Raw genomic sequence first — 25,698 nt, 5'->3', positions numbered from 1 at the left:
GGCTGTTTCCATGAAACCTGTAGAAGGAAACCCTAATTCAACATTATCCATTACTCCAAACAATGTAGTTTATTTGGAAGATGTAGGAAGTTATCTTAAAAACAAGTTTGAATCTATTGGGAGTGAGTATATGAACAAGGATATGGAGCTAGTCTTTAACCAAGATATGATTGTGAAACCCATATTTGAACACTTGAAGGAACTAGATCTTTTCAAATATCATTTCTACCAAGAATTGGACACCAATGAGTGGACACAAATTATACTAAGTAGAATTCATGATGGAAAACTATGGACAAAAGATAATTTTGTTGATATTTCAGCTGAACTTATTCATGAGGTAATTGGTCTTAGAAAATAAGGTAGTGTACCTATAGGTGAGAAACTAGTTAAGAAGAAGGTTGAAAGCTACACAAAAGTAGTTTATAATAGGAAGTCCATGGTGATCAACACCATTAAACAAGATGATCTAAGATTCCTAAGTAGAATTATTGCCTACTCTATATGTGCAAGTTCTAAGATTGATTAATTGTTAGCCATATTCATCTATGTAGCCTATAAGATATGTGTTGAAAAGGAACAAGTTAATCTTAGTGAAATTATAAGAATGCAACTTCTTGAAAAATTGGAGAAAATCAAGAGGAAAAAGAATGAAGTGTTTAGATTTCAGTCACTGATCAATTATATATTCTTTCATGGACTTAAGAGATTTCCATATTTGTTAGTAATAGAGATTATGAATAGTGAGAGATGTACAATGGAGAAAATCATAGATGTATGTAGAAGACATCTAATAGATAAAATCATGGATAGTGGAAATTTGATAATAAAAAAATTTCATAATGAGATGAGACAAAGATTTAGAATTGCACCTATAATTGTAGAAAGATTTAAAGATGATATATGTGTTATGGTTTATACAAATTTTACTTGTATTCAAGTAGTAGAACCTCGAAAAACATTTCTTGATCCCTTAGGTTGTGAATTGAGTGATTAAATAGCAGTTGGATACATTGATTTATTATTGAAATCAGAGAAGGATGAAGGTAAGTATAGATTTGGGACTTATGAGAAATTAACCAATCAACTCATCAAGCATCCTTAGAGAAGGCATCTCATAAGAAGATAGAGACAATAATGAAGAAGTTTTAATAGAGGCTGGTATGACTGAAAGTGAGTCACATGTAGTTAGATAAACTATGAAACAAGGTATAATGTATGTGAAACCATTGTTAGTGTCTATTATAGAGACATCTTCAGAATAGAGCATTCCTTATGTAGCAATATCAAATGTACAACCAAGTGAGCCAAAGAAGAAATAAAAAACATTAGTGGAAGCTGTGACTACAAAGATAAAAATATTCAAGCAATAAGCTACTAGACTAGGAAAGAGACAAAAGACATTGTTGACAATTCTTGAATCTAGTGAAGAAGAAGAAGAAGAAGAAGAAGGTAAACATGCAAAGAAGGTAACTACTTATAAGTAATCAACAAGAAAAGCTCGACAATCTTGGAAGCCAAAAATAGAGAAGATTAATTTAACTATTTCTAATGAAGGCAACTTTGTTCAGATGAACAAATTCTATGACTTGTATAATAATATTGAGAAAGACCAAATTAATATCTCTACTATGAGATATATAATAGCTAACAATCTGAAACACAAGGATATTAAAGGAATAGTAAACCAAAAGGTCTATGATATTCTTATTGAGAAGAAGGAACCAACTTGAGAAGAGGACATAGAACTTCAAATGTCTATGATAAGGACAATATGAAAGATTGATGATGAAGAAGAAGTCAAGAGATTGTTGAACAATATAGCACCTTACTTGAGAAACAAGCTGAGACCATTTCTTTTTATGGTCTATGAGAAGGAAAAAATAAGAAGTGAAACTACAACAACTATAAGTTAGATGTTGATAGAATCTAAGACAACATCTTCACCAACACCCAGAACCTCAAAAGTATTTCTAAGTGGTGACACAATGTAAATTGATTAGACCAATGTTACCATTAACATTGATGATACTAACCCTTTTGAGAGTTTGGAACAGCCTAAATCTCATGCCAAGGATATTTAAGATCAATTGAAACAAATTGAAGATGAAAAGAGGTTACGAGAGGAAGAAAAGAGGAAAATAGAAGAGGCTTGAAGAAGAGATGAAAAGAAGAGTTGAGGAAGAAAAGAAGAGGAAGTTAGAAGAAGATAAGAAGAAGAGAATAGAGGAGGAAGAAAAGAGAGAAAAAGAAAGAAAAGAAAGAGAAGAGAAAGAGTAAGAATTAAAGAAGAGTAAAAGAGGTAGTAGAAAAGAAGCAAAGGGAAGATGAATCTAAAATTTATAGTTCATCTACTTTGCTTTCTCTTGCTAGCCTAACAATTGATGATGATGATCAAACTAACTTGATCGCATCTTTGTCAAAATTTATTGAAAAGAATAGAATAGTAAAGATCCTATAAAGAACCTTGATGGAAGTTACTAACATATTAGATAGTACTTTGGCAGTCCATCATACAAAGGAAGATCCTGAATAGAGGGCACAAGCAGTGCTAAAATCTTTTGATGAAGAATTTACAAATTTTATAAATGTTGTAGAATCTAAGGAAAAGAAAGGAAGTAAAGGAAAGGAATTATTTTGTTTACAAAATAATTACTTGACCAATTAGGGATGACATCCAAGATGTTTACTCTAAGTTGGAAAAGTATATTGAGGTCTTAGCCAACCCAATAGAAACTTGTGCAAAGGCATGGTATTTAGGCAAAAAACATCTTGCAATGAGAAGTGTAGAATTTTGTGATGTATTGTGATCTATATACTTTCTATGAAAGTGATAAATGTGAAGTTTTGTAAAGCTATTTTTGTGATTTGAGATCGATCTAAAGATTAGAGATCAATCAGGAAAGAAGTTATAACACCTATATACCAAAAGTCTAATTACTTATTTGGGCAGTGAGCTCTTCTTATAATTAGAAGTTCATGTTTGGGCAGTGGGCTCATCTTGCATCTACTGTACTACAACTCCTAATAGGGTTGGAATCTCCTAACAATGATTCAAAGTCTCCTAATAGGGAATCTTTGTAATAAATTTTCTCATTGACTCATAACAGGGTCCATCCTCTGACACAAAACTTATATATCATTACATTATATAGTGGGTATCATACCCACCAGGGTTTTCTCTTGGCCAAGGTTTTCCTAGTTAACAAAATATGGTGTTACGAGTTATCTTTGTGCATAGTTACTATTTCTATTTAGCATTACTTGTTCACTTTCTTATATATGGTTCAAGTAATTAATAATATCCAGTTGGAGACTAAAGTTTGTAAATTACTAATTCACCCCCCACTCTATGTTCCTATGAATTCCTTGGAATAGTTTTCTTTCTATGAATGCCATTAGTTCATAACTCCAATAATCACCACCATTATCAAATCTAAGACATTTTAACCTTTTACTAGTCTCATTTTCAACCAAGCATTTCCATTTCTTAAAAGTTTGAAATACATTAAATTTCTATGTAAGGAAATAAACTCATACTTTTCTAGTTGCATCATCAATGAATGTAATATTATAATGAGAGACACCAAGGGAAGATACTTGAGATGGTCCCCATACATATGTATGCACAAGCTCTAACTTCTTATTTTTCTTTTCCTTCCCACTATTCATAAAACTCACTCTCTTTTGTTTTCCATACACACAACTTTCAAAAAAATCCATATTGAGACATTTCAAAACTGGTAAAAATTTCTTTGAATGAAGTAATTCCATACCTTTCTCACTCATGTGGCCAAGTCTATTGTGCCATAATGATGTATCCTACAATGACTATTTGTTCTCCCTACTCAACTGTAGTAACTATTCATGAACATTCATTTTTCTCTAAAACAATTAAAGTAGGAGGAACAATATGACCTATACAAAGATATAAGGTGCCTACTTTCACACCTTTTGCTACTACAAGGGAAGATTTTGAAACCTTCTAATTTTTTCATTAAAAGTAACTACGCAACCCTCATCACCAAGTTGCCTTGCCAAAATTAAAATTCTACTCAACCTTGGAACATGTCTTACCTCATGTAGTAGCCAATAATTTCCATTCTATAACTTAATCTTAACTTTTCCCTTTCCAATGATCTGAAAGGGTTCATTATCCCCCAACTAAACAAGCCCAAAATCCTCTTGGACATAATCAATAAAATAACCTCTATGTGGTGTAGCATAAAATCAAGTGCCAGAATTTGAAACCCAAGAATCATCAATACTTTCTAAAGAAAGAAGCAAAGCATCCTCTTTAGATTTTTTACTTACCACATTTGCCTCCTTGTTCCCTGATAGTTTATCTCCTTCATTGTTCTTTCGAGTCCAAAAATCTTTCTTCTTATGCCCTAGTTTTCTACACTAGTAGTAATCTCTAGGACTTCTACATTGAGACCTCTTTCCTTTTGACTTTTCTCTTGATTTTCCACAATTTTTAGAATTACTTCATCTATTAGTCATTCAACCTTTGCTTTGTGAAATCAAAGCATTTCTTGATGTAGATCCACCTAAGCTTTTCCTACAAGTTTCTTCACTTAGAACACCACTAATCACATCATCAAATTTTAGGGTATTAGATCTAGAAACATAATTACTCACAACCATTACCAAGTCATTCCAAATTTTAGGAAAAGAACACAAAATAAAAAGAGCCCTAATTTCATCATTAAAATTAACATTTATAGAAGATAATTAAGTGGCAACTATATCAAACTCATTTAATTGATTTGTAATAGATCCACCTTCTGCCATCTTCATATTAAATAAATGCTTCATAAGAAATACCTTATTTGAAGAAAAGGGCTTTTCATACAGTCTCACTAGGGTTTGCATTAACTCTTTTGTTGTCTTCACTTTTTTAATATTAAATGTCATCGATTGTGTGAGACATATTTGAATGCTTCCAAGTTCCTTTTTGTCTAAAATCTCTCAGTCATCATCTATCAAAGTTCCCCATTTCTTGGCTTTTTCTTCCAATGGCTGCTAGAAATCCTTTTGATTAAGATAGTCCTCCATTTGAATTTTCCATAACTGAAAGTTCTACCCATTAAACTTCTCAACCTTCAGCTTACCATCACCTTCCATTGCTCCCACTCAATCATGAGACTCCCACTCAACCGTAAGAATTTTCTACAGAGGATAATTGAAAAAAAACAACATTTCTCTAATACCACTTGTTAGGATTAACCACATATAAGAAATAACAATTACATGGAAATATAACTAAAATAAAATAAAATTAAATTACATAGAAGAGAACATAAGACACAAAGATTTAATGTGGTTCACCCAATCCCTAGGATATGTCCACCAAAAAATGAGTCCAATATTATTATTATCCACTAATTATAACTTGATTACAGTCCATAAACCCTTGCAACTTAATACAACCACAAGAAGCAACCCATATGAAATTCCTAACTCTAAGACATTTTATACAAGTATTTTTGCCACTTTAGGGTTAAAATTAGTTATGACATGTTGGCTCAAAAACCACCAAGTATGTAAAATACTTTCCTAACCATTCACCACAAACTAACAAATAAGACATTGGAGGGGAATTATATATACATTTGTAAGGTGTTTGACAAGCTATGGGAGGAAAAGTTGCCAATAAACTTGAAGAAGTGTAGTTTTGTGAAGAAGGAGTTGGTGTGCTTGGGATTTGTAGTATTAATAGAAGGTCTAAAAGTGGACCCTAAGAAAGTAAAGGCTATCCTCAAATGGCCTACTCCAAGGAGTGAAATAAAGTAAGATCTTTTCGTGGACTGGTTAGTTTATATAGAAAGCTTGTAAGAAGTTTTAGTAGTATTTGTGAACTTTTGATGAAACAATGAGAGGCGATAGAAAATAATATAAGTGGACTGTAGGATCTCATAAGATTTTAAATTTATTGAAGCAAAAAGTTATAGAGCAACATATTTTAGCACTTCCAAATTTAAGGTGTTTCAAGTAGATTGTAATGCTTGTGGTACTATAATAGGCATTGTTTTGAGCCAAGAAGGTAGACATGTTACTTATTTTAGTGAGAAATTAAATGATGCAAAAATATAGTATTCTTTTTATGATAAAAAATATTATGCTATAGTTTAGGTGGTGAAGAAGTGGAGACAATATCTTCTTCCTAAGGATTTTTTTTATATACTGATCATCAAGCTTTGCAATATTTGAATAATCAAGGAAAATTAAAGCAAAGGCATTTGAAATGGGTTAAGTTTTGTAGAGTCATAGATTTTTTTTGACATACATGAGTTGAAGTCCAATTGAGTTACAAATTCTCATAGTAGAAGACAAGTTTTGATGACAAAAATGTAGAATGAGGTGGTTAGGTTTAAGGAACTGAAGAATTTTTTTTAGAGGATTCAAATTTTGGTGAGGCAACTTGGAAAGCTTGTATAGAAACTATTACACTTGACAAGATAAAGAGGCTAGATTTTATAATCCAAGATGGTATGTTGTTTAAGAGAAGACAGTTGTGCATTCCCATAAGTTCCATGAGAGAGAATCTGATCAAGGAAAAATATAGTGGACGATTGACTAGACACTTTGGTAAAGATAAGAAAATTTCATTGGTTAATGAGAATTATTTTTGTCCTTAGTTATAGAAAGATGTGAAGAATTTTGTGTAGTGTATATTAGATGGCAAAAGGAGTGAAGAAAAATATGGCGTTATATCAACTATTACTTGTTCCTAAGAAAGCATGGGAAGATATTATAATAGATTTTGTCCTTGACTTATGTAGTACACTTTGTGGGCATGATTCTATATTTTTGGTGATTGACAAATTTTTAAAAATGACATATTTTATTTCTTGCAAGAAGACAAGTGATGATGTTCATGTGGCAAAGTTGTTTTTAAAAGAAGTGGTGAGATCACATGGTTTGTAAAAGAGTATAGTTTCTAATCAAGATACCATATTTATTGGGTATTTATGGGCTACATTATGGAAGAAATTGAAGACAAATGTGAAGTTCAATTCTTCCCATCATCCATAGAATGATGGAAAAATAAAAGTTGTGAAATAGAGTTTGGGGAATTTACTGAGATGCTTGGTTCGATATAATCCAAAAGGTTAGGATTTGATTTTACCAAAGACAAAATTTAAATATAATAATTATGTCAATAGGAGTATTGGTAAGTCACCATTCTAGATTGTATATGGGAGTAGTCCTACAAATGCTTCTGAATTGAGGTAATCGAACAAAGGAGAGATAAGAAGTGCTAAAGTAGAAGATTTTTTTAAACATTTGAAGAACATCCATGAAGAGGTGAGGAGGAACATTATAAAGATGAATATATATAGTATAAGGCTAAGGGAAATGTGAAAAGGAGGTACAATGAATTTCAAATTAGAGATGAAGTCATGGTTCATTTGAGGAATGAGAGATTTCTAGTGGGTACATATAATAAGATGAAAATGAAGAAGTTTGGACTGTACGCAATAGTGAAAAAACATGATTCTAGAAATGCTTATGAAGTAGAGTTGCCTACTAAACTAAATATTTCACCAATGTTTAATATTTCAGATTTGATAGAATAATATAAGGGAGGTGATGGATATGGAGTTATAGAAGCAAAGTGAAGTATTTTGACATCTTCTTCAGGTACATATAAGATTGATGAGATATTGGACAACCATGAGGGAAGAAGCACAAGGAACATATCATATGAAGAGTATCTAGTCAAATGGAAAGGAAGACTAGTAGAGGATTCATCATGGCTAGCATGGGAGAAGGTTGACCATCTTGGTTTTCCTCTAACTACTTGAGACATTATAGGGTCACTTCTAAAATTTCCCTAGGTGTCTGATGCAAGAGCATCCTGGGTGTAAGGAAAATCTTACATCATCCAAAAATATTCCTATTTTCAATTTTCCAATTTTTTAAATTTTGAATAAGGGCTATTATTGTACATAGTTGGTATTTGTGGGAGCTTTCTAATTTTAGTAAGTTGGTATTCTATGATTAGATTATTCCAATCTCATATGTGGAGGTTCATCCTTGGCTTATCAGCCTACTAGATGAGTTTTATTGTCATATCATATGTATTGGTGCAGTTATTGTAGATTTTTGAAATGAATTTTGGCTATCCAAACTTCAAATCTAATGATGAAGACCTAAATGGATGTGAAACAAGGTGAAACCTTATCTAATAGACACTTCTTCTATAAACTGATGTAGATAACTAGCCAAGGATTTTGGAATGCAGTTATAATATCCCATTGGGTTAATAGATTTCTAGTTATGGTCTCTAGAAGTGGGCCTATTCAAAAATGTAATTTGTAAATTGTCTTGAGTTGATCTTATGAAATATAGTGTGATGAAATGATATAATATGAGGTTGGTTGGCATCAAGGAATAGTGTTTTGTGTCTAGAACCTTGTTGGGTGATTAAAAGTGCCTTTATTAGGAAGGCCCATAGGTTGTATAGGGAAGTTTTGGGTGATAGTCACAACTTTGTTTTGTAGATTGTTGTAAATAAGGCACCCATGTGGGGTTGTATATCTTAATTCAACATTTGTGGTGATAATAAGAAGCCCATATTTTGTTCTCTCAATTTTTTTGTTCTTTGTTTCTATTTTTTTTTGTGGTATTAAGGAGAGCACCCTTCATCACCTAAACAAACCAATTCCTCCTCATTAGTCTTAGGGAATTTACTCAGTGCCGCATTAGAAATTTTTCTATCTTTAAAGAATTCACTTCCAATGCAAGGAAGACTAGTAATCTTATGTTAGAAATGTTTTAGAATAACTAAGAGGGGGGTGAATCAGTTATTCAAGGTATAAATGTCCTAATAAAACTTTTTCATCAAGTGAGTTGAGTTCATCAAACTGTTCATCAATCCAAGCTTAAACTTTTCCTACTTAGCAAGTTACTATAAATCAACATGCAAGCATAACACATGAAGAATCAACACATAGTACAATGATTTATGTGGAAACCCAATTTGGGAAAAACCACCAGTAACATGCTACTTAATTTTCACTCTTCTGAAGTGATTCCCTATGAAAGGCCTTCCCTATTAAAGGCTACAACACACTGTTAAATGTGACTTGGTTAAAGGATTTAAACACCCTGTTAGAAGTGGGCCTAGTTAGAGGACTTTAGAACATTCACTTGGAATGCCACCCTGTTAAAGGATTTAAAAATGGCTATTAAACCAACCTAAGTCCATAGGATTTTACCCTAGCTAACAAAATTGTTAGAGAGTAACAACAAAGGCTTTTGACCTGATACAACTTACACCTTAACTTGTAGATTTCAGATCACTTTTCATCTCTTCACAATTTTCCTGGCTTTTAGTCTCTATAGCTCTGATAGCTTGTTCCCCTTTCAAGCTTTATCTTTGATGAGAGCTAACTATAACCTATTTAATGCCATATTCTAATCCATTTTATGCACTTTCCTACTTACTTCCCCTTTCCATTTCCATTCCCATTCATTCCATTTTACTATTTTATGTTGTATATGGTTTAACATATATAAGTAGTATTTAATAAGGTCTTGGGATTAAAATATGGAAAATGCATTATTGATTTGTTTTACTAATATTTATTTTTGTAGCATGTTCACTAATGGGTGCAGATGTTCCTGTCACCTATTTCATACTTTCTTCCTGTTGCATGTTGAACAAGAACCAATAACACTCTCTACCATTCACTTTCTTCCAATCATTGGAGGATACAATGTAATATGGAACCTTCTTGATATGTGCTACATGGAGGAGAAGTTGGCATGGGCATCATCAATCTGTCCCTTTGATACATATTGCATAATCATAGCCTAAATCTCTTCATTAGGAAATGAATATTATGGCATGGTTGCTAACTGTACACTACCCTCCTTTGGTTCTTTCTATAGATAGTTTACCCATGTTGGTTTCTCTTCATCATACCTATATGGACAATTCAAACTCATGCAAGTCTCATCCTTTAATAAAATAGAGACCTTCAATTTTCATTTGTTGATATTTATGTGATCCCACATCAACAAATGTATATGTCTCATGTGAACCAGATTCTATTATGCAAAAACCATTTCAAACCATTAATCAGCAACTACAATTTGTTGGAATGATCAAAATAATTACCTATTCTTAGCACGAGACCAAAATTTGTTATAATATGTTATTATTTATTAAATAGATTGCTGTAAAAATGTGATACAGATCTGCCTATAAAAGAAATGTAAGGCATATTTGAAAGGGCAGATTTGAATATATTGTTTTCAACAGGAAGAAACTGTTGTACGTAGTTTTAGACTGCACTATTTTTAAGTAAATAAAACATCATTTGTTGAATGGTCATAGTAGTGTAGATCTTGTTTTTGTATGCATTGTGTAAACTAAGGAGTTTGGGCCTACTCTTTGGCAAAGCACGATAGTATTTTAGTTTAGTGTGTTTTTTAATATGTTAGTTAAGTTCAATTTCGTAATTTGTCTATTTGATAAATTAGATGTTTACATTCTATTTAGATTAGTTAGTTTATATTTGAATGTATTATTTATATAACTAAGTAATGTTATCATTATTGATTCTAATATTTTATAGATTAATGTTTATTTTTATTTCTAATGTTCCTATCACTAGGAAGTGACAGTTTGTATTGTTGGGATTTCTTTAATTTTTCATAGATTCAATTTCATGTGCTGTAGTTGCATTCATAATCACTCAAGCCATAACTATCATCCCTTGATAGCATATTGCTCAGACACCTTTTGCAAGCTTATACTCCTGGATTGACACATATAGACCAACTGAACTTCAATTTAAATCATTAATTCTTTATTATTATTTGACCTAGTGTTGGCCTATCAGTCCCCTTGAGTCTTCATGCTCGATATACTAGTGCAATCCTCTCTTTTTGACCACTTATCAAAGCAGAGTCTCTGTGTTCTATTCTTCCTTATCCTTGACACCCTTCAACCACTTCACAATTTTTGGCATTACCAACAACTCTTGCTTCTTGGCCTATGACTCCTTAAATAGAAGTCTAGAATCCTCTTTCTCACTCAATTCTTCCCTCCTTTAATTTTAGTTAGAAGGGATTAGGTAGGATTCATTAAATCTAACCCATATCATGTTTCTTCTAGAAACATCATGAAGAATCCTCTTGAAATCACCTAAAAATGGTTTATCTAAAATTTTGTACCTCTAGCTCATCATCCTTATCCTCCATCTAGTTTAGAAAATTCAAGGTAACAACCTTGTAGGCTTAGATTTGGAAAATCTTTGACTTTTCAAGTAATGCAACACCTTGACACTATTGAAATTTTGGTGCTCGACACATACTATGTTACTCGGCACCAACTACATTTTACTGATGCTTGACACCTACTGTGGATTCACTCGGCATCCACTAAGTTTTCTATTTTCTCGGCACCTACACTTTGTTTAACACCTAAACATGCTTGGCTCCTTCTTTATCACTCAATACACACTAGATTTTTCATTTACTCGACACTAACTGAAAATCTGCTTGGCATGAACTAGCTTGCTCGACACTCACTAATGAACTTAGTTAGGCTTTGCAGACAACCTTGTTACAACTTATTCTTCCAGTGTTTCTAAGTGTGGCCACCATCTATATATTCAAGTATATTATCAATACATCATTTTACTAATGTCTTAACTGATCCTTGTACTTCATTACAAAACCATAACTCAACCTTTCCCTTAGGTTCTTTTGTTACATCTTGTTGATTAAATCCTTGTCATCAATCAACAAAGTGATAGTACTTGGATCTTATAAGCAATCATCATTCCAACAAATAGTAGGTTTGACATTAGTGACAAAACAATGATTGAAAACATTTTTTATCAACAATCTTCCTTCTTTGCAACAATCTCCCTCTTTGCAATTAATCTTTTTCAATCAAATTTCCAACATTCTCCCTCTTTAGCATTGATGGCAAACCAAACTAATCAACCAAGTTATCAAAATGATAACTAGGTTAAAATAGTAAATCAAATGCAAAAAATAAATTTTGTTAACATTAGTTTTCACATCTGATCTACTATCCTTATTACTTTACTTTGGCTTCTTCCTCTTAGCTACTATTTCCTTTCTCTTTCCTTTTTGCTATATCTTTCTAAACATCCTTTTCTTCTTCTTTTCTATGGCTTAGCATTGTTCACTTTGATCTTGTAGATTTGATCAGTTTCTTGTTACTTCTTCCTCTTTCCTATTAAGTGCTTTCCAAACTGATCAATTTATGCTCTTTGCTCTTTCTTCTCAAATGTTATTGATCAATTTCATATCTTTGCTCTTTCTCCCTCTTTGACAACAATGCCAAAGACATATTATTTCAGCATCTCATCATGCAAATATAGCATCTTTCAGAACTTCCAATTTCTCCCTTTGTCACCTTGCTTTGTGACTGATTTGGAACTTCAACACTTCTGAATACTTCAAGAAAAATCGTAAAGTAAGTATCCTCTACATCAATTCATAATATTTCAATAGTCAACTCATTTGATGCAGGGTAATTTTTTCTGTTGCTCAAACAACCTTGGATAGGGGTATCACCCCTAACTTACCTCTAAGATATTCAAATGCATCTTTAGGTAATGCTTTTGTGAAGATGTTAGAAATCTGTTCCTTTGAATTGACATATTCCATTCTCACTTGCTTGTCTTCCACCAATTCTCTTACATAGTGATACTTAATTGCAATATGCTTTGTTTTGGCATGCATCACAAGATTTTTTGATATGTTGATGGCACTTGTGTTATTACAATAGAGTATCACAGGTTCAGTTACCTCTTCCTTCATACCTTGTAATAGATGTTTGATCCATACAATATTGGTGCAGTTAATAGCAACAAAAACATACTTAGCTTCTATTGTGGACTGTGAAGTACAACTTTGCACTTTTTTTGGTCCAAGTAATCAATCTTTTTCCTCCCAAGTCTGCATCAGTGTAGGCTTTTAACTAAAACTTTTCACTCCTCTTGTACTACAAACCAAAGTCATTTGTTCCTTTTAAGTACCTCAATATTCTTTTTACTGCCATCAAATGATTCTCTCTTGGGTTGGCAAATAATATTGCCACTATGCCAATAGCTAATGCAATGTATGGGACACTATGTACAACATACTGCAACTTTCTAATCATTGATCTATACAATGTCTGATTCACTTCAGCTGACTCATCATTCTTGGATAACTTATGTCCTATGACCATTGGTGTACTTACTAGTTTCGAATCTTCTAAGCCAAATGTCTTGAGTATCTCCTTGATATATTTTGATTGGGTCACAAATATACCATGCTTTAGTTGATGTACTTGCAATCTAAGAAAGAATTTAATTTCTTCAAACATTGACATCTCAAACTCATGTTTTATCTAATCAGCAAAATCTTTGCATAGGGAATCTTTACCTCTAAATATTATGTCATTAACAAAGATCTTAGATATCAGAATTTTTTTACCTTTTTCTACCTTGATATATAGGTTGCTATTATCATCTATTCTTTCAAATCCTATCTTCACAAGATATTTGTGTAGTCTCTCATACCATGCTCTAGGTGCTTGCTTCAAACTATAGGGTGCCTTGTGCAATTTGCAAACCATATCCTTGTTGTTGTCATCAAAAAATCCCTCTAGTTGTTCTATGTAGACTTCCTCTTCCAATATACCATTAAGAAAAGTAGACTTTACATCCATTTGGTAAACTTTAAAACCTTTGTAGGCAGCATATGCAAGTAGTGTTCTTACTCCTTCCATTCTTGCAATAGGGGCAAATGTTCCCCCATAATCTAATCCTTCTTCTTGTGCATAACCTTTGCAAACTAGTCCAGCCTTATTTCTTGTGACCTCACCATTCTCATCAAGCTTGTTCCTAAATACCCATTTGGTACGAATCACATTCTTATTACCTAGTCTGGGAACTAAAGTCTAGGTTTTGTTCTTCTTTATTTGATCTATCTCTTCTTCCATAGCATTATACTAGTCATCATCTTGTAATGCATCTTTCACTATTTTAGGTTCAATCTTTCTCATCAGACATGATTCATTTCTTAGTCTATTTCTTGTCATTGGTTTGGCATCCTTGTCACCAATAATTTGTTCTATAGGGTGATGTTTCCTCACATACCTAGATAGTCTTGGTTTTGTTCTTCTTGTTTCCATGTTTGATCTTTCAGCTTCAAAGTCACTATGCACATCACTTTCTAAAATTTCATCATCTCTTCCATGTGTACTATTTTTAGAGTCAGAATGTGCATTATTTTCATTCTACAACTCTACTTCTGAATGCAACTCGACATTCACTAGTTGTGACTCAGCTAATACTATAACTTGTTGCTGATTGATAGTTTCATCTTCAATAGTCATTCCATCATAGAAGTATACAAAAGATCTGCACTCTTCCACTTTCTTAGATTCATCAACTTGCACTTTTTCATGCTCATCAAAATTTATATTTGTGGTCTCCACAATCTTGTTAGTGTTAGTATTCAAACACTTATATGCCTTACTTTTGGTGGAGTATCCAAGGAATATGCCTTCATCAGTTTTTGCATCAAACTTTCCATTTCTAGTATCTTTAAGAATGTAGCACTTACAACCAAATAATTTGAAATGTTATACATTAGGTGAGTGAGTATACCATAATTCAAAAAGTGTTGCATTTGTACCTTTCTTGACTTGGACTCATTTCAGGATGTAAACAACAGTACTTATAGCTTCTCTCCAATACTTTAGAACAACATTTTTCTCCATCATCAATGTTCTAGCATAGTCTATCACTAATCTATTCCTCCTTTCTACAATTCCATTCTAAGGTGGAGTTCTTAGTGCTAATTTTTGTCTTTTAATACCTTTTTCATTGCAAAATGTTTCAAATTCTTTTGATGTGAACTCTCCTCCTCTATCTAATCTTAGGCACTTTAGACTCTTTTCTATTTCTTTCTCAACTCTGGCCAAATACCACTTAAACATTTGAAATGCATCCAATTTTTTCTTTAAGAACATGACTGTCATCATCCCAGAGTAGTCATCCACAAATAACATTATGTATATGTCTCCTTGATAGGTTTGAACTTCTATTGGGCCATGTAAATCTGTATCGACTAACTCTAATACTTCTTTGGAAGTGTAAGTTTTTCTTTTGAAACTTGACTTAGTCATTTTTCCTAGTTGACATTGTTTGCATATTATGTTTTTAGGATTCTTTAATTTTGTCAAACCTTTTACTTTCTTCTTTTTGTCGATACTAATCAAATTATCAAAGTTAACATGACACAACCTTTTATGCCATAACCACACATCATCAAGTTTTACAATGAGATAGGTTGCATCTTCCATATCTAGGTAAAATAGATTTCTCCTAGTTTGTTCACCTTTTCCTATAAGATTTCCATTAATATCATAGATTTTGGCAGTTTGTTTCCAAATTCTACTTTGCGACCTACATTTCCTAACTATGATACACTCAACAAATTGTAGTTCAATCATTCAACATAGTATACATTATCACATGATATTTTCTCTGTAAGTTTAATAGAACCTTTTCCTTTGATTTGACATGGGGCATCATTTCCAAATCTAGCACTATTTCCATCATACTAACTAAAGGTAATAAACTTACTTTTGTCTCCTGTCATGTGATGTGAGCATCCACTATCTATGATCCACTTATCATTTCCATTCACACAGGTTACCAGTATTGTTGCCTCATCTTCATCTGATTCATCTTTCATGGCTACATAGACTACCTTATCATCATTATCATTAGAATCATCTTCTTCAACAATGTAGCACTTTTTTCCCTTGTCCTTGTAATCTTTTCTATCATCTTCTCTTTTATTTTTGTACTTGCTTCCTTCTTTATAGTTCTTATTCTAGGTACACCTTGCAGTAATATGACCTACTTCATTGCAATTAAAAAAAATGATAGGAAACTTACCTTTGAATTTACCTTTGCCTCTATGAAATCTTCTAGCCAATAATGCTTCCAATTGTTCGACACCTTCCTTATCTATGCTGCTATCACTGGATGCATATTTTCCCTTTTATTTCTTCTTCTTTTATTTCACCTCCTTAGTGTCTTTCAATGTCATCTTGTCCTTGAAAGTAGATTCAATATTCTCAGGTCTATAGTTATCAAAATTGGACAAATCAAATGTAGTAAGTCTTCCTACTATCCCTTCAAAAGTTAGTGCATTTCTTGGTTCACATCTTAACTCTTAGATGACTAAAACTCTAATAGCATAGATAGGGAGCAGGGTTCTTAAGAATTTTCTATTAACAGTGTCATCTTCCAAATGACCACCCAAACTTCTTATTACACTTACCACTTCTTTCATTCTAGAGGCATATTGAGCAACATTTTCACCTTCCTCCATTTTCATGTCATCAAACTTTCCTATAAGGCTTTCTCTTTTTTCTCTTTGAACATTCTGATCTCCTCCATAGATATCAATCAAGGCTTTTCACATCTTAAATGCAGAATCACATCGCTTGATGTCATCAAATTTAGCATAGTTGAGTGCAGAGGCAATTTCCAACATTGCCTGATTATGCTCCTTCGTTTTGTTCAAATCATCTGTAGTAAGGGGTTTAGCTAGATCTACATGTTCCACTATTATTGAGGTTTTTTCATAATCACCTATTAATCCAAGGTGTAGCTTCATTAGACTTTTCCATGCAGTGAAGTTATCTCTATTGAGCTTGGGAACTTCCCTCTTGGACATCTTGATCTTCTTGCTTCTAGTACCTTTAAACTAAATCAGCAGATGGCTTTGATACCAATTGTTAGAAATGTTTTAGAATAACTGAGGGGGCGGGGGGGTGTGAATTAGTTATTCAAGGTCTAAATGTCCTAATAAAATTTTTCATCAAGTGAGGTGAGTTCATTAAACTGTTCATTCATCCAAGCTTAAACTTTGCCTACTTAGCAAGTTATTGTAAATCAACATGCAAGAATGACACATGAAGAAACAACACATAACACAGTGATTTATGTGGAAACCCAATTTGAGAAAAACCACCAATAACATGCTACTCAATTCTCACTCTTTTGAGGTGATGCCCTATGAAAGGCCTACCTTGTTAAAGGCTACAACACACTATTAAATGTGACCTGGTTAAAGGATTTAACCACCTTATTAGAAGTGGGCCTAGTTAGAGGACTTTAGAACATTCACTTAGAATACCACCCTATTAAAGGATTTACAAATGGCTATTAAACCAACCTAAGTCCATAGGATTTTACCCTAGCTGACACAATTGTTAGAGAGTAACAAAAAGGCCTTTTGACTTGATATAGCTTACAACTTAACTTGCAAATTTCAGATCATTTTTTAGCTCTTCACAATTTTCCTAGCTTTCAGTCTCTATAGCTCTGACAACTTGCTCTCCTTTCAAGCTTTGTCTCCTTGAGTCTTCATGCTTGATATACTAGTGTAATCCTCTCTTTGTGACCACTTATCAAAGTAGAGTCTCTGTGCTCTATTATTCCTTCTCCTTGACACCCTTCAACCACTTCACAATTTTTAGCATTACCAGCAACTCTTGCTTCTTGGTGTATGACTCCTTAAATAGAATTTTGAAATCCTCTTTCTTGCTCGATTCTTCCCTCCTTTAATTTTAGTTTGAATGGATTACGTAGCATTCATTGAATCTAACCCATATCTTGTTTCTTCTACAAAAATCATGAAGAATCCTCTTGAAATTGCCTAAAAATAGTTTATCTAAAATTTGATACCTCCAGCTCATCATCCTTATCCTCCATCTAGTTCACAAAATTTAAGGTAACAACCTTGTCAGCTTAGATTTGAAAAATCTTTGACTTTTCAAGTAATATAGCAGCTCGACACATACTATGTTACTAGGCACCAACTACATTTTACTGATGCTCGACACCTACTGTGGATTCACTCAACATCCACTAAGTTTTCTATTTGCTTGACACTTACACATTGTTCGGCACCTAAACAAGCTCGGCTCCTTTATCACTTGACACACACTAGATTTTTCATTTACTCGGCACTAACTAAAAATCTACTTGGCATGAACTAGCTTGCTTGGCACTCATTAATGAACTTAGTTAGGCTTCATAGATAGCCTTGTTGCAACTTCTTCTTCTAGTGTTTCTAAGTGTGGCCACCATTTGTATCTTCAAGTATATTATCAATACATCATTTTACCAATGTCTTAACTAATCCTTGCACTTCATTACAAAACCATAACTCAACCTTTCCCTTAGGTGCTTTTGTTACATCTTGTTGATTAAACCCTCTTTATCAATCAACAAAGTAATAGTACTTGGATCTTATAAGAATTTTTCATTCCAACAAATAGAAGGTTTGACATCAATGACAAAACAATGATTGAAAACATTCTTTATCAACAATCTTCCTTCTTTGTAGCAATCTCCCTCTTTGTAATTAATCTTTTTCAATCAGATTTCCAACATCTTATAAATAAACTTAAAATTAATCTCCACACTGATAACCTAAATAGTAATATTACCACCATTCAATCAATTAAATAAATTAGAAGTAACCTCCCTATTGAAATAATGAAGGCATTCAAGGTAGATACTACACATTTTTTGAGTTGCATCCACACCTTTTCCTTATATTTTCACTCTTTTCATGATTATGTCTCATGTCTCTTTAGTTCCCCTGTAATAGTAGAATAAATAATGTATAGACCAAAATGGTTTTTCAATTGCACCAAAGGTTGAGAATTCAAATGCAAGATAATACCAAAAAGCATGTTTCATACTTTAAAAATACTTTGCAGTACTTGGCTCAATTAATAATAATTATTTTCCTAGTTTTGGAGTACTTGAATGCCATTTCCATCTTTATAAAAAATCTTTCCAACATAGCTATGTGTCAAATCAGTTTTTATTATCTCTTTAACTTCATTTTCTTTATTAATATTGCCTTTCCAAGTCATGATGAATTTACTCATAACTTCAAGGTGGGAAATACAATTAGCCACTTTGTTAATTTCCTCACAATTATGAGAAATATACACCTTAATCAAATGTGAAAAGAATGGAATCTACCTCCTTAATAATAGGATCAATAGTTGATGAGGTTTTACTCTTTCCTTATAAGCATCTAATTATATTATTTGAGTCCCCTTCAATCCATATATTATGCGACTGAAGGTGTTTTGTGGTTTGATGACATGGCAAGCTCCAACTTCCTCAACCATGTGGCTAGTCTGCACCTATAAAGGGACTGCCAAACCATCAGTATAATCTCCATTCATATCTTTAATCACCTCTCTACAATAAACCAAAATTGAATTACCATTAGTAGTTCTATAAAAATTAGCCTTTAACTATCCATAAGGTAGAGAATACAAAACCATTTTCTCCCATCTTTCTTGTTCTTCTCCTTAAAATTTAGATTACATAACAAACAGAATTTGGATTTTACCCATCTTTTTCAATATTTTCTTCTTTATTGATAGATGTGTAATTATTTTTAATGGATCTTATAGTATTTTTTCTAATCACCCAAGATAATATCTCTCTATCCCTAAAAACCATGTTGTATTTCTTCAAAAATATTCCATCAGATATGGGGAGAATTTAGAGACCACACCTTCTTGGAGTCAATATTAAATACAAGATAATTCAATTGAGCAATGAATTCCTTTATGTTTTCAAGAAACACCCAAGATAGGTTTGATTTGCTAAGTATACAATCCTACACTTCTAAGGAAAAATGAATTTGGAAAAAAAGGGGTTATAAATCATACTCTAAATCATTCTTAAATAGAAAACATCTAATAGTAATACAAATATGCCTCTTTCACGAGTTATCAATGGTAAATATTTTGTTTTGCATAAGAAACCAATAAAATAATTCAATTTTAGGATTGAGACCTTTATGTTAGCATTAATGGTGAGTATATTTCTTAAGAGAAGATTGTTAGCATGTTGGGGAGATGATTGAGTGGTTGTCACTTGGATTTATTTCTTATGTGTTGCATTCATGACTTGGTTTATGCTTAATGTCAATAATATACATATTATAGAGAGGCACATTTATTTAGTGAGGGTGGAATATGAAGAGTTAAGTTATGCAGGATTACATTCATGTTCATAGATGTGTCTAGATTCTTACTATGCTCGTAGAAAATTATTTAAAGGATTACATGAGTTAGAGTTAGATATGTGAAGACCAATTATAGGGAAATACACAAGAAAAAGTTTATTGGTAAATAAATTGCATATGTTAAGAAAGAAGTAATTTAATTGAGTAAGATTTTTTAGTGATTAAAGACATGTTTTTGATGGTATGTTTGAGGTTGAAGATTCTAGAGATCATTATGTGAAGGCACTTGAAGGATAACATGTTATATATTTACTGTCACCTTCATTTTTGGTTGTATTCTTTTGGGATGTATAAATGTAATCTAATGTGTGTTGTAATATATTATTGAGGTCTTATCATATTCATTGTACATTGGGGAAGCCTCAAGTATGATATGATTATTTATTAGGATACATTATAAAGGAAAGGTTATTTACTTAGTTGTAAATATTACACTATAATATTGTGTTGTAGTTGATGTATTGATGTCAAGGATGATGCATTTGATTTTAAAGAGATACATTTCCTAGAAAGTGACGATGAAGATGATGAAATTATTATTTTTCTATTAAGAAAGAAATTCCTACAAAAGAAGAAAAAACATTAGTATTACATGTAGAAAAGAAAAGCTCAAATTGGATCATAGATAGTGGATGTTCACATCATATGACTGGTGATAGAAATAAGTTTTTGAATTGAATAGTTATGATGGTGGAGTAGTCAGAGTTGGTAAGGAAAAAGGATCTATTAAACTTTATGGAAAAATAAACATTGAAGATGTCTAGTTTGTTAATGGATTAAAATATAACTTGTTGAGTTTTGGACAACTTGTTGATAAGGGACATCTTTTGAAATTCACTGAGAATACATGCATTTTCAAGGAAAAGGATGGTAAACTAACTAGAATAGGTATGAGAACTAAAGGTAATATTTTTTAATTAAATCCAACTAAGATGACTTGTCTAGTTTATAAAGTGGATAATAGTTGGTTGTGCCATAAGAGATTTTGTCATTTAAACTTTGATAATATTATGAAGATTAGAACTACAAATATATCATGTACCTAAGATTTTGAAACCCTCTAACATGGATTGCAAGGAATCTATGATGGCTAAATAGAGGAAAAAATATTTTCCAAAAAAAATATTCACTACATCAAGAAATTTGAGATTATTCACACAAATTTACTTGGTCCTACAAGAACATGCACATTTTATTGTGAAAAGTACTTTATTATTTTTATTGATAATTTTATAAGGATGACACACGTAGCATTTCTTAGAGAAAAAATAGAAGCTCTTGAGAAATTCAAGCTATTAGATACTAGAGTAGATAATTAATTAGAATTGAAGATAAAATTCTTAAGATTAGATACGAGAATTTATATCAAATCAGTTCAATACTTTTTTTGAAGACAATAGGATTAAAAGGAAGTGTTTAGCTCCTAAACCACTACAATAGAATGGGATAGAAAAAAGAAGGAACCAATTAGTGAGTCAAGAAGCTTGAGATATGATGCTCAGAGGAAATGTATTATATACCTAGTGGAGGTAAGTAGTTATCAATGTAGTACACAACATGAATATAGTACAAATAAGACAAGGTACTAGTAAGATACCTTATGAACTTTGGTTTGGGCATACACCTATTGTGAAATGCTTTATAATTTTTAGAAGAAAATATTACATCAAGAGAGAGTATGATATAGGAAAGTTTGAATCTAGAAGTGATGAAGGTATATTTTTTGGATATTCACTGAAAAGAAATGCATATGGATAGTTTAACTAGAGATTGAGAATAATAGTTTCAAGCACAAATGTGAAAGTTGATGAGAAATTTAGAACACAAGAAAGGATACTTGATTCTGATTTTGATAATGAAGTGAGTTCTAGTCAAAGGCCTGATAATTAGAATACAAAATATAAATTATTCTATGGAACTGATAATGATTTTGAGATTGCAGAAAGAAGAGAGGAACTAAGACCTAAAGTTACAGAATAACAAGTAATATAGGAACATAGAATACCAAGATATGTGACAATAAATCACCCTAAGAAATAGATAATTGGAAGCACACATAAAAGAGTTTTGACAAGAAATTAGGTAAGATATGAATTTTTTTTGATATCACAAGTTAATCCTAGAATTACAGATGAAGCATGTAAGGATGAGTATTGGATAAAATCTATGGCAGAAGAACTTGATCAGATAGAAAAGAATAAGACATGGGATTTGGTCCTTAGACCTTAAGATAATAATATTATTGGCACAAAATGGGCATTTAGGAGCAAGATGAATGAAAAAGGAGAAGTGGCAAGGATCAAGGAAATATTGGTATACAAAGGTTATTCACAATAGGAAAGAATTTATTTTGAATTTTTTCTTCCCCTATGACAAGACTTGAAGTAGTAGGAATGTTTTTGGCACATGTATCTAAAAAAAATTTGAAGGTATATTTGATGAATGCCAATTCAGAATTTTGAATGGAGAACTTGAGGAAGAAGTTTACATTAAACAAACTAATGGATTTCCAATGATTGAAGACAAAGATATGGTTTGTAGAATAAGAAAGACATTATATGGATTGAAGCAAGAACCTAGAGGGGTCTGTGAGAATAGAAAAACACTTGCAAAGTTTGGTATTCAAGAAAGGTAATGCAGGAAATAACATGTACTTAAGAGAAAATAAAGATAGATTACTAATTATTGAAGTATTTTTTGATGATATTATTTTTGACGAAATGATGAGGATAGTGATAAATATTTTAGAGGAAATGAAGAATGAATTTGAGATGAGTATGATTGGTGAGATGAAATATTTCTTGGGATTGCAAATAACTTAAAATAAAAATGAGATTTTCATATCACAAGAAAAATATCTTAAAGATCTATTGACAAGGTTTGGATTAGAAAATTTTAAACTAGTTGGTATACCCATGGTAATAGGTTGCAAATTATCAAGCAAGGATGAATCTCCTAGTGCTATACAAAAAAAGTGTAGATTAGTGATATAAGGGTTACAATATATAACTCATAGAAGATAAAATATGGCTAACGTAGTTGGTATTGTGACTAGAGTTCAAGAAGATCCTAAAGAGACACATTTATTAGTAGTAAAGGGGATATCTAGATTATTGAAGGGTACATCAAGTTATGGATTATGGTATGATAGATTACATGATTTTACCTTATGTGCATACACTGATGTAGATTGGACACATAATGTGGATGATAGAAATATTACCAGTGGTGGAGCATTATTCTTGGTTGGAACATTGGTTTCATGTCTAAAAGAGATACATGATTTTATTTCACAATCTATAGTAGAAGCATAATATGTAGTAGAAAGAAATAACTATAATCAGATCATATGGATGAAGAAAATGATGAAGGCTATAGGTATTGAGTTTCTAAAACCTATTATTATTTATTGTGATAACACAATCACAACATGTCAAAGAATTAGTACTACATTCAAAGTCTAAGAACATTGCTATAAAGTATCAGAAGGTAAAATAAAAGGAAATTAGATTGGCTATATCAAAAAAAATGAACAAATAGCATACATCTTTACAAAACCATTGGCTAAGGATACTTTTGAGTATCTTAGAGGCATGCTTGAGGTAATTCCCAGACCTAATTTCATATAATTGATGCAAGATTGCATCAATATAGTACTATTAAAAGCATTTTAATACACTTGGACTAGATGCTTGGTAATGCTCCTTGATGTATGAGCATTCTTGGTGTAAGGACAATTTTGCATCACCCAAAAATATTTCTATTTCCAATTTTCCAATTTTTTAATTTTGAATAAGGGTTATTCTTGTACAAAGTTGCTATTTGTGGGAGCTTTCTAATTTTAATAAGTTGGTATTATGTGCTCAAATTATTCTAGTCTCATATGTAGAGGTTCATCTTTGACATATCAACCTGCCATTTATTGTCATATCATATGTATTGGTGTAGTTATTGTAGATGTTTTATATGAATTTTCGTTATCAAACTTCAAGTCCAGTGATGAAAGCTTAAATGGATTTGAAATGAGGCAAAACCTCATTTGATGGATGCCTACATAATCATTTGTTGTAGACTACTAGCCGGTGATTCCATAATGGGGTTATGCTAGCCCTTCAAGTTAATAGTTTTCTAGATATGGTCTCTAGAAGTGGACCCATCTAAAAATATAATTTTTTAAATTGTCTTGAGTCAATCTTATGTAATAAAGTGTAATGAAATGATATAATATGAGGTTGATCGGCCACAATGGTTAGAGATTTGTGTCTTGAATCTTCTTGGGTGGTTAACAGTTCCTATATAAGGAAGGCCCATAGGTTGTCTAGGGATTTTTTTTGTGATAATCACAACTCTATCTTGTAGATTATTGTAAGGAAGATGCCCATATGGGTTTGCATATTATAATTCTGTAATTTAATATTTTTAGAGACAATAAGAATCCCATATTTTGTTCTCTCAATTTGTGTTGTTCTTTTTCCCTATTTTTTGTTGCTATATTAAGGGGAGTGCCCTTCATCATCCTTTGAGAGAGTAGTCACTTTGGGAAGAATTATTGAGAACCCTTGAGTAATGATTTATATAACAATGTTTGACATTTTTATAGATTGTTTTGAGATGATTGAATTAATGAGAGCACTTCAAATGATTTAGATTGGTAGAGTGACATCATTTTTATTGATGTCAATGGGGGAGAAGTATACATGAAAAACTCATATAATGAATGGTGGAGAGTATTCAAGAGAAGAGAAACTTATGTCTATGAGGGAGTATTCAGATTAATATTTTAGAGCTAATTTTTTTTCATCATATGTTGTTATGAATGCAAAGGGGTGAGATTGTTAGTATTATCCTCAATTGATAATTTAATTGGTAATTCTATGAATGCTTGTAAAAGAGTCATATAAGTTGTTATGTTGTCATTGATGTCAAGTATTAGTTAGCTAGACATTATGCTAACTCAATATGGTGCTATATCAATTCGATTAATGAAGAGGATTTAAAGAAAGTATGTTGAAGATAGAGTTGATGAATATGGTATTCAATGGGAACTTGAATGAGTTGGACAATGATAATGTAATGTTTTTTTGTTTTACAATCATGTCATATTGTAACATATTGAGCTATACAAGCTTAATTGAATGACATTGTTAAAGAAGGAAGATTTTATTTGCTAAGTGACTATAGTGTCCACCAAGTAGCTGGAAATTTTAGTATTTCCCAAGCAAGTTTAGTATTAATTGAGTACTATATTACTCGAGTGAAATGTTATGTTTAGTGAGCAACATCTAGAAAAAAAAGTATGCTAACTCAATATGGTGCTATATCAATTTGATTAATGAAGAGGATTTAAAGAAAGTATGTTGAAGACAAAGTTGATGAATATGGTATTCAATGGGAACTTGAATGAGTTGGACAATGATAATGTAATGTTTTTTTGTTTTATAATCATGTCATATTGTAACATATTGAGCTATACAAGCTTAATTGAGTGACATTGTTAAAGAAGGAAGATTGTATTTGCTAAGTGACTATAGTGTCCACCAAGTAGTTGGAAATTTTAGTATTTCCCAA

The sequence above is a fragment of the Cupressus sempervirens genome, chromosome 7 (assembly GCF_028749045.1).
Source record: "Cupressus sempervirens isolate cs-2001-9-10 chromosome 7, ASM2874904v1, whole genome shotgun sequence".
In the NCBI taxonomy this organism is placed as follows: Eukaryota; Viridiplantae; Streptophyta; class Pinopsida; order Cupressales; family Cupressaceae; genus Cupressus; species Cupressus sempervirens.
The sequence above is the reverse complement of the archived record's forward strand: the minus strand, read 5'-3'. Positions refer to the sequence as shown.